We start from the raw sequence: 15654 nt of genomic DNA, 5'->3' as shown, positions 1-15654 counted from the left end.
GTGTCATAGGTTGTGCAAGTAAGAATGTGAAATTCTCTATTTGGTGCTCTGAGCATAGTTCCATGAAGACTACATGTTCACTATTACAACATTGTGTACTCACTCAACTGTTAAGGAACTCAACATTCAGAGAGAAAAGAGTCACAAACTAGAATACATAGTTTTTGCAGGGTGTGCAGAAAAAAACAGGTATGGCATCAAGTAGGGCAAAGGTCAGAGTTCAAGAGTCTCAGGGGAGAAGAAGCACCATGAAAAGTTTAAACACAAAACTAGGGGAAAGTTCAGTGGAATAGAGAGTAAATAATTACATTCCCCTTTACTCTAGATTGTGTCATGACCCAGAATTTATGAGAGGGAGAAGAAAAAATATACAACTCTGATCCCATGGATTGAGTTCCATGGTATTAGCAAAGACAAAGGAGAAGATTATTGGAAATATTTCATAAGCTCAGAGGAAGGCTGATTTGTAGTCCAATAGGGAAGGATTTTAATCCCACCATGAACTCTGAGTGGCTGTTTACCTTTTATGAGAATCCCTTTTTCTCTCTATCGATTTCTTATCACTGAAAGAAGGATGTAGTAACAGCCATTCCTATTGAACATTTGGCTATTAGATTGTAAATTCTTTTTTTCTTAACTTATAAATGATTTAATTAGACTCTTGCTAGGTTTAGAACACTAGTTTGTTAGGATTAATTCCATTTAGTAGAGCAAAAATGGATTGCATGTAGTGTTGAAGCTTAGGAACAGCTTTGATTTGGGGTAGAATTTGTGAACCAAAGCTTTCTGATCAACCTTGCCTGCTCTGTAACCTCATAATTCTCTTTTTCTGTGTCAAAGATCTTGCCTTCCTGGTGTCTGGGCTTCCACAGCTGCTTAATTTTTAAATGTTATTATAAAGGTGATTACAGAGGGGTTACAGTTACATAAGTCAGGTGAAGACTACATTTGTTTTGGACAATGTCACCTCTTCCCTTGCTTTCTTCCAGCTTTTCCCTCCCATCCCTACCCTTAAGTTTTATAATTCATTTTCGAGTGTCCACTGAATACCATTGCTGCATTTGTTTACCCTTTCTCTCTCTTTTTCTGTGCCTCCCCTTACACACCCAAAAATATATAAATGAACAAACAGAACAAGAAAACAAAAACAGTAAAAATTAAAAAAAACTTGTTTTCATTTTGTAGAGTTCATTTTGAGAAATATTACTCTGTATGATCAAGTGCACATAGACATTGTGCCTTTCTGTTCGTCTCCTAAGTGTATCCTGTTTTGGTTTCACTGTATGTGAACACCTAGAGATCTGTATGATTTATTATGATGGGGTATTTTAGATCTAGCTTCTGCATCTGAGTGAAAATGTGCATTTCTCTCTCTGAGCTTGGCTTACCTCACCTAACATGATTTGTTCTAGGTCCATCCATTTCTCTGGAAATGACATAATATTATTTTTTCTAATGATTGTGTAACATTCCATTGTGTATAAGTAACACAATTTTCAGATACATTCATCTATTGAAAGGCATCTGGGCTGTTTCCACAAGTTGGCTTTTATGATGCAATGTGTATTGTGCAGCAATGAACACGGATATTCAAGTGTCTTTATGGTATCCTGGTTTGTTATGTTCTGAGTAGATGCCTAGGAGTGGTATGGCTGGGTTGCAAAGCAGATCTATGTTTAGTTTTTGAGAAACTTCCAGACTGCTGTCCAGATTGGTTGTAACAGTTACAGTCCCACAAACAGTGCAGTAGGGTTCTTTTTCCCCACATCCCCATCAACATTTTTTGTTGTTCAAATTCACAATGTTGGTCAATCTAACTGGGATGAGATGGACTCTCAGAGTTGTTTTGATTTGCATTTCCTTTATGGCCAGGGGTGATGAGCATTTCTTCATGTGTTCTTTGCCTTTCTTACCTCTTCTTCTGAAAAGTCTCTCCTTTGCCCATTTAGTCATTGATTTATTAACTTTGGGAGGGGTTAGTTTCTTGAGTTTCTTGTCTATTTTGGATATTAGGCCTTTGTCAGATGTATTGCTGGTAAAGATTTTCTCCCAGTCTGTTGTCTGTCTTTCTAGTTTAGTAAGTATGTCCTTTGCTGTGCAGAAACTTTAACTTTTGATGTAATACTATTTGTCAAGTCTCTCTCCTATCTGCTGTGCCCATGTGATGCTTTTCTAAAAGTTTCTGCCTATTCTTATGAGTTCTAGTGTTTCTCCTACTCTATTTTGCAGTAATTTCAAGATTTCAGGTCTGAGGTTTTTGATCCCCATTGAGTTAATATTAGTGCATGGTGACAGGCAGGCATCAACTTTCAGTTTTCTGCATATGGATGCCCAGTTATCCCAACAGCAATTATTGTAAAGGTTATCTTTCTTCCACTATACATCGTTGGTTCCCTTATAAATACTAATAACTGTAAGTATTTGTTTCTTGTTCTTCTATTCTGATGTTTGGGTCTATTTTTTTTTGTCGGTTGTGGGGCCTGAACTCTGGGCCTGGGTGCTGTCCCTCAGCTCTTCAGCTCAAGGTAAGCTCTCCACCACTTGTTTCGTATGAATTCTTGGATTGTGTTCTCTATTTCACTAAAAAATGTCATTGGGATTTTGATGGAGATTGTGTTACTTATGATTTTTTTGGAAGAATAGCCATTTAGACAATATTAATTCTACTTATCCATGAACATAGAAGGTCACATGGAAGGTCTTTCCATTTCCTGATGTTGCCTTCAATTTCTTTCTTTCAATATTTATAGTTTTCACTGTAAACACTTTGGCTTTAGTTACATGTCCAGATATTTTATTTATTTTATTTTATTTGAGGCAATTGCAAATGGAGTAGTTTTCCTGATTTCCCTCTCTGATTGTGTGTTGTTGATATACAGAACAGCTTCTGGGGCTGGGAAGTTGGCTCAGTGGTAGAGTGCTTGCCTTGCATGCATGAGGCCCTGGGTTTGATTCCTCAGCCCCATATAAGCAGAAAAAAGCCGGAAGTGGCGCTGTGGCTCAAGTGGTAGGGCACTAGCCTTGAGCTGAAGAGATGAGGGACAGCACCCAGGCCCAGAATTCAGCCACCACAACCGACAAAAAAAAAAAAAAGAACAGCTTCTGATTTTTGTGAGTTAATTTTGTATCCTGCTACCTTGCCAAAATTATTGATAAACTTTAGGAGCTTAGAGATAGGGTTTTTTGGGTCCTTTATATATAATATCATGTCATCTGCAAATAGGGATAATATGACTTCTTCTTTCCCTATGTGAATTCCTTTTATGTCTTCGCCTTGCCTTATTGCTCTGATGAGGAATTCCAGAACTATATTGAAGAGGGTATTCTTGCCTTTTCCCTATGTTATAGGAAATGGTTTTAGTTTTTCACTATTCAGTATGATGTTGGCTGTTGACCTGTCATATATGGCCTTTATTATGTTGAGGCATGTTCCTTTTTTTTTTTTTTTTTGGTTGGTCATGGGGCTTGAACTCTGGGCCTGGGTGCTGTCCCTCAGATCTTCAGCTCAAGGTGAGTGCTCTACCACTTGAGCCACAGCACCACTTCCAGTTTCCTGGTGGTTTATTGGAGATAAGAGTTTCACAGGGCTGGGAAGGTAGCTCAGTGGTAGAGCGCTTGCCTTGCATGCATGAGGCCCTGGGCTCAATTCCTCAGCACCACATAAGCAAAAAGAAAAAAGCCAGAAATGGCGCTGTGGTTCAAGTGGTAGAATGCTAGCCTTGAGCTGAAGAGCTGAGAGATAGCGCCCAGGTCCAGAGTTCAGGCCCCATGAATGGACCCCCCCCCCCCCCGCAAAAAAAGAGGTTCACAGGCTTTCTTGCCGGGGCTGGCTTTGAACCGTGATCTTCAGATCTCAGCCTCCTCAGTAGCTAGGATTACAGGCATGAGCCACCAGCTCCCAGCTGGCATGTTCCTTCTATTCCTGGCTTCTCCAGACTTTTTTTTTAACACGAATGGAATTTTGTCCAAGGCTTTTTTTGCATTTGTTGAGATGATCATGTGGTTCTTGTCCTTGGCTTTGTTGATATGACATATTATTTTATTTATTTACATATGTTAAATCAGCCTTGCATCTCTGGGATGAAACCTGCTTTTCATAAATTGAGTTTGGAGTTGATCCTTCTTTTTCTATTTCACAGAAAAGTAGTTCAACTTTAAAAGTCTTATAGAATTTAGCCATGAATCCATAAAGATCTGAGCTCTTCCTTGTTGGAAGACTGCTAATTAGTTCCTCAATCTCATAGTGTGTGAGGGGCTGTTTAAATGGTTTATATCTTCTTTGTTCAACTTAGGCAAATTATATGTCTCTAGGAATTTATCCTTTTCCTTTTTTGTTTTTTTGGGTCCGGTCGTGGGGCCTGAACTCTGGGCCTGGGCGCTGTCCCTCAGCTCTTCAGCTCAAGGCTAGCGCTCTACCACTTGAGCCATACCACCACTTCCAGCTTTTTTTTTCTGCTTATGCGGTGCTGCGGAATCAAACCCAGGGCCTCATGTGTGCAAGGCAAGCACTCTACCACTGAGCCACCTTCCCAGCCTGAATTTATCCTTTCCTACTAGATTTTCCATCTAATTTGAGTATAGGTTTTAAAAAGTCCTTCATACCTTTCAGATTTCTTGACTGTTTGGTTGTTTCCTTTGGCATCTCTGATTTTGTTGTTCTTATTCTCTCTTCTCTTTTCTTCATCAATTTAACTAGTAGTCTGGCAATTTTATTATTTTTTTCAAAAGTAGAGCTTTTTGTTTATAGATTTTATGCATAATTTTTTAGTCTATTTAAGTGATTTATGCCCTAATCTTTACTGTCTCTCTATATATAGTAGTTTGGAGTTTGGTTTGTTCCTATTTTTCTAGCTGCTTTAGTTGCATCATGAGACTGTTTACTGTGTACTGCTTTTGCAGTATCTCAGAGTTTCCAGTATGATGTCTTTTCATTTTCATTGAATTTTAAGAACTTTCTGATTTCCTCCTTTATTTCTGTGATCCCCATGTTGTTCAGCAGTATGTTGTTCAGTCTCTGCGTGTTTGTCTTTTCTGTTCTATGCTTTGTGGTTGAGAACTAGATTGATTTCATTGTGATCAGATAGGATGCAAGTAGTTATCTTGATCCTTTTGTATTTGTTCAGTCTTGTTGCATGTTCTGGGATATGATCATTTTTGGAGAATGTTCCTCAGAATTTGTGTTTATCTTTGACTATGAGATCAGTTTCTTGTAGAAAGTGAATGATTGAATTTTATTTTTGATCCAATCATCCAATCTGTTTGAGTGGTATAAGCTCTCTGAGGGATAAATATGTCATTTCCTGCCATTTTGTTGTTTTCCTATAGTGTTTCTTTCCTCTTCTTGTGTTTACTAAACTAGTCTAATAAGTTTTATTCAATGTTGTGTTTCCTTGACTTTGATTGTTTTCTTCAGATTGTATGCTTCCCTTTACTATCCTTTGTAGTGCAGGTTTAGTGTTCATGAATTCTTTGGTTTTTAGTTGTGAATGCTTTTGTTTGTCATGGATTGGCAGTGTTTTCATTCAGAGCTGGAATTATACCAGTCCATGTTATCCTTGTTTTCAAAGTTTGTGTGGATAAATCTGCAGTAATTTTAATCTTTTCTTGGTAATAAAGTTCCCTCTTTGATTTTGCTGCATTTAAAATTAATTCCTTGCTTTTTTGGGGGGGGTTCCAGTCATGGGGCCTGAACTCTGGACCTGGGCACTGTCCCTCAGCTCTTCAGCTCAAGACTAGCACTCTTCCACTTGAGCCACGGTGCCACTTCCGGCCTTTTTCTTTTTGCTTATGCGGTGCTGAGGAATTGAACCCAGGGCCTCCTGCATGCAAGGCAAGCGCTTTACCACTGAGCCACCTTCCCAGCCCTAATTCCTTGCGTTTTAAATCCAAAGTTCTCACTATGATTTGTCTAGAAGTGCTTCTTCTCACATCCTGTCTGCTAGGAGTTCAGTATGTCTCTGTCACATGGGTAGAATTTTCTGTCTTGAGCTGAGGGAAGCTTTCTGTTATTTTATTAAATACATTTTCAATGCCTTTCATTTTGAATTCTTCCCTCTTATCTATCCCAACTATTTGTAGATTGGATCTTTTTGCTAAATCTGTCAATTCTTTTTTTGTTTTTTTTTTTAATTTACTTTTTCTTAATATATATTTTTATTGTAAAGATACTGTACAGAGGGGTTACAGTTACATGAGCAAGGTAATGAATCCATTTCTTCTCAAGCATTGTTATACCCTCCTTTTCCCCTACCATCCCTTCCCTCTCCACCTCCGCAACTCCTTCCTGTTTTTCAGCTTACTGTCTTGTACATCTCATTATTACAATGGGTCATCCTGGATCCTTATTTCAGCATTGTGTTATTTGCCTTCCCCTCCCCAAATTAGAAAATGTATATACAAGATTCAGGACACCAGAATCAAATACAGTGATAACAGAGATTGTACCATGGGGGAAGAACATACTAAGAAACAAAAAAAAAATCACATAGTACATTATAATTACATTTAAAAGAACAGCAACAAAGATAAAGCCTCTTGTGTCCCTATCTTGGGGTTCATTTTGTTTAGCATCAGGTTATATGGTCATATGTATATAGCTTTTGACCTCTTCTGCTTGTCCTAGACATATACTAGCTATTGCAGATATGGGAAACCATGGGACCTATGTTTCTTTGAGTCTGGCTTGCTTCACTTAATACAATTTTTTCCAAGTCTTTCCATTTCCTAACTAATGGGGCTGTGTCATTCTTTCTGATGGAGGCATAGAATTCCATTGTATATTTTCTTGATCCATTCATCTACTGAGGGGCATCTGGGTTGGTTCCATTTCTTCACTATGCTGAGGGAAGCTTTCTGTTATTATTTTATTAAATACATTTTCAATGCCTTTCATTTTGAATTCTTCCTTCTTGTCTATCCCCACTATTTGTAGATTTGATCTTTTTGCTTAATCTGCCAACTCTTGAATGTCCCTTTGGTATGTTCTGAGTGTTCTTTTCCTTTGATTTTGCCTTTGATTTTTTTGTTCTAATACTTCTGCTTTATCCTCAACTCCTGATACCCTATTTTCTAGTTCCCTTGTTCTGTTGCCTATGCTTTCAACTGTGTTTTTCAATAGGGAAATAGAGCCTTTCATGTCTCATAGCTCTTGGTTAGTTCTCAGGATATTGATTACATCTTTCGTTTCCTTCATTGAGGTATGTAATGTTTCTATCTTATTTCTTGCATTTTCTTGTTCATTTACTCCTCAAATTCTTCTATTTGGATTTGGATCTGCCCTTTTATTTTATCAGACAATTCTCTTATCATTGCTTTAATGGTTCTTTATTTCTTCATCTCTTCTTTTTGACTTTCACTAGAGCCCTTTCCTGAGTTGTTGTTGGTTTTTGAGGGTGGCAGGTTGTCTTGATTGCTCATGAAATTTGTGATCTTTCACTGTGATTTACACATTTAGGTTCAGGGTTTGTAGAGGTTGTTAAGATTAGGTATTAGGTTGGGTACCGGTGGCTAACACCTCTAATCCTAGCTTCTCAGGAGAATGAGATATGAGGATTGTGGTTCAAAACCTGCCCAAGCAGGAAAGTCCATGAGATGCTTATCTCTAATTAACCACTAGAAAACTGGAAGTGGCTTTGTGGCTCAAGTGGTAGAGTGCTTGCCTCAAGCTGAAGAGTTCAGGGACAGTGGCCAGGCCCAGATTTCAAGCCCCATGACTGACAAAAAAATAAAAAATAAAATTAGTATTAGGTTCAGTGGTAATAGGTTGTGGTATTCTAGCTTTCTTGTGGGCAGTGTATAGTTGGTGTCCCCTGGAGAGGTGTGGGCAGGCTTTTGGGTCCAGCTTAGTGTTTTCTCTAGCCCTGGTATGTCTAAGGGTGTTGTACGCTGGGAAACAGAGAAGCCTTTTGTGCTAATTAGATATGAGCCACAGTGCTGTAATCATCCTCACTAGGATGCTTGGGCAGGCTTCTGAGGCTAGATGGGTAAGGGTCTCCAGCAAGGTAAAGCATGGATGGGCTTTTGGGGTCAGCTAGGCAAAGACCCTTGGTGCTATGCATGGGGGCATTCCATATATGGATGCCCTGGCTGGTTTGGGAGCTCTCTTGGTCTAGGTGAAATCCTTAATGTTGTAGGTGGTGAGGTGCACATAAAGACTTTTGGGTCCAGCTAGATGCATACCTCCTAACCCTAAGGCCAGAACTTTCCTGCCCAGGGGTGTATGGTCAGGCTTGGTGGGCACTGCCCCTGATGCTGTGGGTGGCCTGTGGGTAGACCCCCACAGTAAGATGCTAGCAGCCTCACATATGAAGATTCATACCTGAGCTTTTAGAGGTCCTCCTCTGTGTCCACTAGCTGGCATTAGAAGTCTCACAGAGGCCTTTCCCAGGGTTAGAGGCCATGTTGTGTCCTCACAAGTGTTAGAGATCTACCATGGTTGCTTAGAAGTTAAGGGACCTTCTAAGTCCTTTCCGGGGGCAAGAGCCCCCACTAAGACCAATACCACTTACACTCAGCCCTAGTTGCTGAATTTTGGGTGGAACTCTGTAATTGGGGGGGGGTCTTCTGGCTTGGTCTCTGGTTCCAGATAGCACTGCTGGAGGCTTGCTTTTCCCTCAGCACTGAGAGTTGAGCTCAGGGTGGGACTTTGGTTTGGATCACCACCTTTTTGTTCCTCCCTGTAGCTGTTCCTGATGGGATCAGTTCCTATTTGTATTGAGAGTGGACTTGGTTGGAAGCCTTAGCCATGCCCTTTGTCCCAGGCCAGGAAGACGTTAAATCCTCAAACACAGGTGGGGACCAAGACTGGTGTGAACTATGAATAGGAGATCTAGGCTTTGTCCATTGTCCTGGGCTCGCCCACATCCAATCTGGGCCAGAGGCTGAATCTTCTCTTGCCTAGTGCAGGCTGAGACTGGTGCCTACTCTGAGTACCAAATTTTGTTCCTTGTCCCAAACTCCCCGCAAGTGCAACTTCCTGACACAGTCTGAAGCAAGTTAAATCCTCACTTTGCTGGTGCAGGCTGTGATCTATGTAGTCTCTGGGTTCTGAGCTCAGAATTGTGTCTGTTTATGCTCCTTCTCCCACCTTCCTATGTTTCTCTCCTGCTTCTCAGCTAGGGGCTGAGTTCCTCCCCAGCCCTTCCTTCTGGCCACCTGGTAGTAGTAAACATGTGACTAATGGTGTCTCATGTTCAGGTGGTCTCCTTCCCAGGTTTAACCTGTGAGGTCATTTCTCTGTTGCACTGCAGCTGCTGTCTTGCTGGGTGGGCTGCTCCAAATGGAGTTGGGCAAAGATCACTGTTGAGCAGAGGGCTGGTGGGAGATTTACACTGGGCTGAGGACTGTTCCATGTGCTGGGCTTTCCAAAACAGGTCTGCACCAAATGTGAAGAGCATTCTATGCTCTTCACTGGGCAGATGGCCACACCAAGCTGAGATTTCCACAGAGCTGAAGGCTGCAGCCCAGTGGACTGCAATGGGACCTGGTTACACCGACCTGTTTTTTGGTTAATTTTTCTCCTTTTCCTGAGTTATAAGTGTTGGCAAACTGAGTCATGAGGGTATTAGAATAAAGAAAGTGCAAAAAGTGAACTCAACAGACCAGATCAGGTTTAATGGAGAGTTGAAAAGGGATGCCATGGTGACCTGAGGAGAGTCAGAAGACAGGAGGCATGGCGTAATGGCAGCAGGAGTGTAGGGGCTTAAATTGGATCTTGGTTAGGAGGATGGGTCACAGGGAACTTGAGGCTCAAAGAGTCTTGACTGTTTAAGTTGCAGGCTGGCTCCGGGAACCTATTGTTAGAGAAAAAAACTCCTGCCCCATCTCTCAGGAACCTATCACCAACGAGGGTAGGGAAGTGGTCTTTCATATTTATATTAAAATTCTGGGCTGGAGACTGGGCTGGAGAATTTTGGAAAGATCTCCTGAGGGAAGGGTAGTCACTGGGCCAAGCCATGGGAGCAATATCAAGTTATAAGAACAAAGCAGATTCCTATCAATATATCTGATGTTCCTTTATTGGCACTAGCCTCTGACTGCTTGCCTCTTCCAGACATCTACTCTTGAGCTCAATTTCCAGGTTGGAGCTTTGTATTTCTGATTGAGCAGATAGCTCTCATATTGCTCTGTCTCTAGTCTTCCATCTTGGACCTGCTTTTTCTTGAAGTAATTTTCAATGAGGTGTTTGAGGGTTTGAAGCTTACTGATATCAATTTTTGTGGAGGTGGCAATAACAAATTTCTGGTGTGTTCTATGGAGAGGAATGTGATTGAGTGATAGAGTTCTAGTCACGAGCAAGACACTGCCCAGCTACTTCAAGAAAACCATTCTCTTACATCTATGGTGCCCAGTAAGGATGATGAGGATGGTCTCTGGAGTGATGCTTTCCCACAGCCTCCATGCATACAGAGTGAAGCACTTTTTGCCATGGCTCAACAGCTTTTGAAGTACATCTTCACTAGGATAACTAGCTGTATACCACTAGTCTTGTCACTATCAAATGGTTTTGTAACAGTAACAAGAAGCTTCTTACTTTCAACCTTGGATTCAGCAACCAAGTACTTCCACTTCTCCATGGCTTTTCTGAAATACAAGGTAGATTGGGAATATTTACCAATTCCTCAGACTAGGACTGCAGTAGAGCCTCCCTTCCTTGGACTTTTTAGCATTAAGGTAGTTTTCCTCACCTTGCCATTGGAACTAGCCTACTTGGATTCAGGCTTCTATGCCTTCCTGTTAGGCTTCTCACCCTTTTCATCCACCATCTTGCAAGATGGGAAAGAGCTGTGAATTCTTTTTTGTGTGTGAATTCTTTTTAAGTTAGAGTTCATGTCTGTTTTCCTTGCTGACATGCACACCTCCTAACCTTACTGGAAGACAGTAAGTACTCAGTGGAATGTCATCAGCAAGACTGCTAGCTTCTCTCCACAAACAGGGATCAATCCAAATAACATTAATTATTATTCCCACTGGAATAGCTTTTGAGAGAGAGCATTGGCATGTAACAAACAGGCAATAGAAACTACACAGAGCCAAGAGACCCAACTGCATTTCTTTATAAAGAAGAAAATGGTGCACATAGCATCTAGCATCACATCTCCTAAATGAGATCAAACCTAAACTTCACACAATAGAAATGAAAGATTAAAAATTAGAGTTACATTTTACAATTGCTAACTGCTGGTTTTGCTTCTGTAAACTTGCTTGCGCTAGCACTGACCCTTCCCCTCCCTGGAGATAGGGGCAGGATACGTGCAGGCCGCTAACCAGGAAACGAAACCTCGGGCCTCTGAGTCACCGCCTGCAGACCCTAGCACGACCTTAGTACATGCCTTAAAACCAGGCATTCCGGTAAAATAGCCGACCACCACATTCCTTCCTGTAAAACTTAGCCTTAATGCTAGGGTGAGGCAGGATATGATAAATCACTTGTCAAAACTAGGGAACAAATAGTTTCGGTGCATAGCGACCAGCACAGACATGTCAGGGCAAGTACCGACACGTCAGCTTTCCCCCAACCCCACCTACCCCATCTGGCCAGCTTAACCTGACCAATCCTCACCCTGAGCGTAGTTCAAAAATAACCAATCATCCCCCTGTAACCACGCATCTCGCTTCTGTAACCTCGCTTCTGCTGTCCATAAAAAGAGGGTGCTTTCAAGCACTCGGCGCGCAAGTCTCCCGATAGACTTTGTCGCCCCGGGTACCCGTGTAACCGGTTCTCAGACACTCAACCCGAACCTTGTGGATCTCGAGGCTGAGTGCACCTGGGAGCCGAGGGCTTGCCCGAATAAACCTCTTGCTGTTTGCATCCGCACAAGTGGTCTCGTTGTTCCTTGGGGAAGGGTCTCTTCAGATTGAAGGACACCCCACGCCGTCGAGGGTCTTTCATCTGGGGGCTCGTCCGGGATAGAGACCCCCCCACCCAGGGACCACCGACCCATTTCCGGGAGGTAAGCTGGCCAGCGTTTGTGTGTCGTCTGTGTGCTGTCTGTAAGCTGTCTGAAGTCTTGTGTGGCCAATTTCTGTGCGCTTGCGAATCTGGTGAGTTCGGCCGTTCTCGTCTGTATCAGGCGGACCCGTGGAGGAGCTGACGAGCTCGTACTCCCGACCGCGGTCCCCAGGAGACGTCTTGGGGGCTTCAGGGAGCCTGAAAAAGTGGCTCATCAGGGTGGCCTGAAAAAGTGGCCCGTCAGGGAACCCGGTCCTCTGGGACGCGTGGTTCATCAGGGGAGACGAGAGATCCGGACTCTCAATAAAGTCTCCATCAGGTTTTGCTTTCAGTTTGTGAGCAAAAACGCGCAGCGAAGCTAAGTGTTGTCTGTGTTTATTGGTGTTTGTTTGTTAAAATTTTTAGCATGGGGCAAACTGTCGCGACCCCCCTTAGCCTTACTTTACAGCACTGGAAGGACAGCCCGAGCCTAGATTGTCAGGTTTTAGGAACTTGCTTGTTTGTCAATTATAAAATTGCCACTGACCACCTGTGAGTGGCCCCAGTTAGATCTCAGCCTTGGGCCTTGGCTCAGGGGGGTCTGAGCGTGGGGGAGAACCTGCCAGTCTGAGGGGACGGCCGCTAGGGATTTTTCTTTTCCCTTGCCCCAGATGACTGGGAATTCTCCTCCGCCTTGGAAGGCCCCTGGGTCAACGTCTGCAAAAAAAAAAAAAAAAAAAAAAAATCCTCCGGAGGTAAATAGGGGGTTTGAGTCCCCTGGTAAGTGAATGGTGGTGAGATGTTGCCCCATTCACTGAGACTTGATTTTGTCTTTGTGGCCACTTGGTTGTATTGTTAACTTTAGTGTGTGTTTGTTTTATGTTTTCTGGGGTAGGAAAGTTCTGGGTGAGTGTGACAGGCTCAATCAGCAGCCTCTGGATTCAGCTTGCTGAGTGATAAACTGGGGCTCATTAGTCCCCAACTCAGCCTTCAGTTCTTGTCTAGTTCTGTTTTAGAATTGGTACCAGTTTTAAATGTGAATCCTTGGTTCTTGTGTTTATCTGTGTTTTTGTTATTTATTTAAACATCTCTGGGGGAATAAAAGTTCCAGCTGGGCTGGGTCACAGACCTGCTATGCCCACCCTCCCTGTGAGGCATGGAAGGTTACTGGGCTAGTTTGGTTCCCTTCAAGCCTCAGGCTGCATTTTCTCCTTGTGCAGGCTGCTAGCAGGGAGGGTGTAACAGGCTGTGTGCCTGGTTTGGACTTTTTCAACTAGTCCTGACAATGTAAAAATCTGGACAGTTTAGTTTTAGGTGACCCCCTCCCCCAGCCCTCCTCCTACAGAAGGGATTCAAAAGACTAATTAGTGAATTGCCTTGCTAGATAAGCAAGCTCTGGGAAAATAAAGCCCAACAAAGGTACCTAGTTAAAAAGAAATACTGTCTTAAATTTTTGTTTAAGAACTTTAAAAGGTGTACGTACGACTGATTTTGATTTTTGCGCGCTTTAAGATCTGTGTGAGTGCTTTGTGTGTGTCTGTGAACATGTTCAAAGATAAAAATTGTCAGCATGCTGTAACAATTGGGTGAGTTTAAATTTAAAATTCAAAAGGTCATGAGGTCTGGACATTACCAAAGATTTTAAAAAATCTTCACATTGTTTTAAATGGCTTTGTAAAGATTCTTTAACTTGCAAATTAGAAAATCTGGTATTTTAAAAGACTAATGTTTTAAAATGCATAAGACTGTTTATTCTGTAATCAAGTTATCTGGCTTAACAAAAATGCATTGGCTGTTTGGGATCTAATTCCCTTGGCTAAAATTTGGGGATAAATATTAGAAATTTAAATGTAAAGGTTAGTTTAACACTGTCAAAGATGTTACCTGTTCTGTCTGTCTAAAACTGTATTTCATTCGAGAACCAAGAGAAGAGTCGGAAAAAAAAAATAATAATAATAAAAAATGGATTTTGGGATATAAAGTTTAAATGTAAAATTGTTCTTGACATTGGCCTCAATGTACACAAAGGGAAAAATTAAAATTACCAAAATAATTGCTATTCTAGCTTTCTCTTATAGGTTTTTTAAGTTTCCAGCAAGCCCAGAGCAAAGCACAGAGGATTCTTACAAGTTTGTCAGATGTAACTTTGACTCTTAATAAGTTTCAGGTAAGAGCATGCTTAAAAGCTACTTCTATGTTGACCACCTTGTTGCTTTTAATTGGAGTAAAGTGGCCTTTTATAAGACGCATTGATCTGCAAACTGGTTCGAAGCCAGCCCGGGCAGAAAAAGGTCCCTGTGAGACTGTCACCTCTATTCAGCCAGCAGAGTACTGGCCCTGGACTAAAGAGTCAGGGGACAGTACTCAAGCCCCAAGCTCAAGACTCATAGTGGCAGAGTACTAGCCCTGGACTGAAGAGTTAGGGGACAGCATTCAAGCCCTGAGTCTGGGACTCAAAGTGGCAGAGTGCTAGCCTTGAGCTGTAGAGCTGAGGGACAGTGCTCAGGCCCTGAGTTCGAGTCCAACAACCAGCTAAAGGGAAATGCCAATGAGGCATTTATCCCAATGTGGAGAAGACACTCCTGGGACAAAAGCAATGGAGGAGCATCCAGAGGCAGTAAGCCACTGCTTGGATGGCAGAAATGTCAGATCCTAGTGTCATTTGTGCGTGGCCCTTCAAAACTGGTCAGAGCCGGGAGGTCATAGGAAGATAGTTTGGAAGCATGCCTAATGTTCATGACTACCTTGTAAGGGACAGGAACTTGCCAGTCCTCTGTGATAGTAAAAAGCTAATGTTATAAAATGTGGGGGATAGTTTAAATCTCAACCCCTTTATGTGCCAAAAAGCTCTAATTGGCAGCTCTAATTGAGCTGACACTAGTTACATGAAGTTCATCTGCTCAGGAAAAAGTTTGCAAACCTGAGTGTGTTTCTATTAATATCTGTCTAAAGGCCTGCAAAGGTAACTTAGGCATCTTAGGCATTGTTGAGATCACATTCCTAAGCCATCTAGGAAGATGCTTTTACAAACCAGAGTGCTAAACAAGCTACACTACTGCTGTAGCCGGAGAAAAGGTCTGTACAGTTGTCAAAGGTTAAATATTGTTCTTAATGACATCTAACCCTGATGGCCTCTTTATAAAATAGGCTAAGGTTATAGGTTCCTGGTTAGGTAGGATCAACGCCCCTGAAGTCAGCTTGAAGAAGTTACAGAAGATTGACCTTCGCCCTTCTACCCCCATTTTAAGATCAAGGGTCCAGAGTCAGTTTTGGAAAAATGAGGCAAAATAGATAAAATAATTTTTTAAAGGCATAAAAAAATAGTGCTAACAGTTGTTGATATGCAAGGTGTGGAGACTGCATCTGTCAGAGATGGTTACAAGACTAAACCTTCTGAGCCTTCTGTGTCCATTTACAAAAATATCTCGTTAGTAAAAAAGTTGTGATTTTGGTAAATTGTCCTGGGCTATTGTTTAATGATCTTAAAAACCAGCAGGATCAAAGCCTGCCAAGCCTATGCAATGTATCCTTAACCAGTCTGTGTAGGAATTTACAGCCCAGCATGAGGTGTGACAGTCCCTTGGAGCCACTGAGAGATCCTGCTGCTGCTGCTGCTGCTGCATACCCTAATGGTTAAAGTTCAACGACTGCCTGACAGCCACCTGGAGAAACTCCTGCCTAAAGATTCCATCACCTGAGTCTGCTTCCTGGTTGACTGCTGCTAA

At 42.0% G+C, this 15654-nt stretch overlaps 1 pseudogene; it reads right to left on the bottom strand.

Moving 5' to 3' along the window:
- Positions 1-670: 670 nt before the first annotated feature.
- On the bottom strand, positions 671-10763 carry LOC122104761 (annotated as a pseudogene).
- Positions 10764-15654: the final 4891 nt, after the last annotated feature.

Source organism: Dipodomys spectabilis, unplaced genomic scaffold (assembly GCF_019054845.1).
Source record: "Dipodomys spectabilis isolate Male_0828 unplaced genomic scaffold, ASM1905484v1 ptg000002l, whole genome shotgun sequence".
NCBI classification, from domain to species: Eukaryota; Metazoa; Chordata; class Mammalia; order Rodentia; family Heteromyidae; genus Dipodomys; species Dipodomys spectabilis.
The sequence above is the reverse complement of the archived record's forward strand: the minus strand, read 5'-3'. Positions and strand labels throughout refer to the sequence as shown.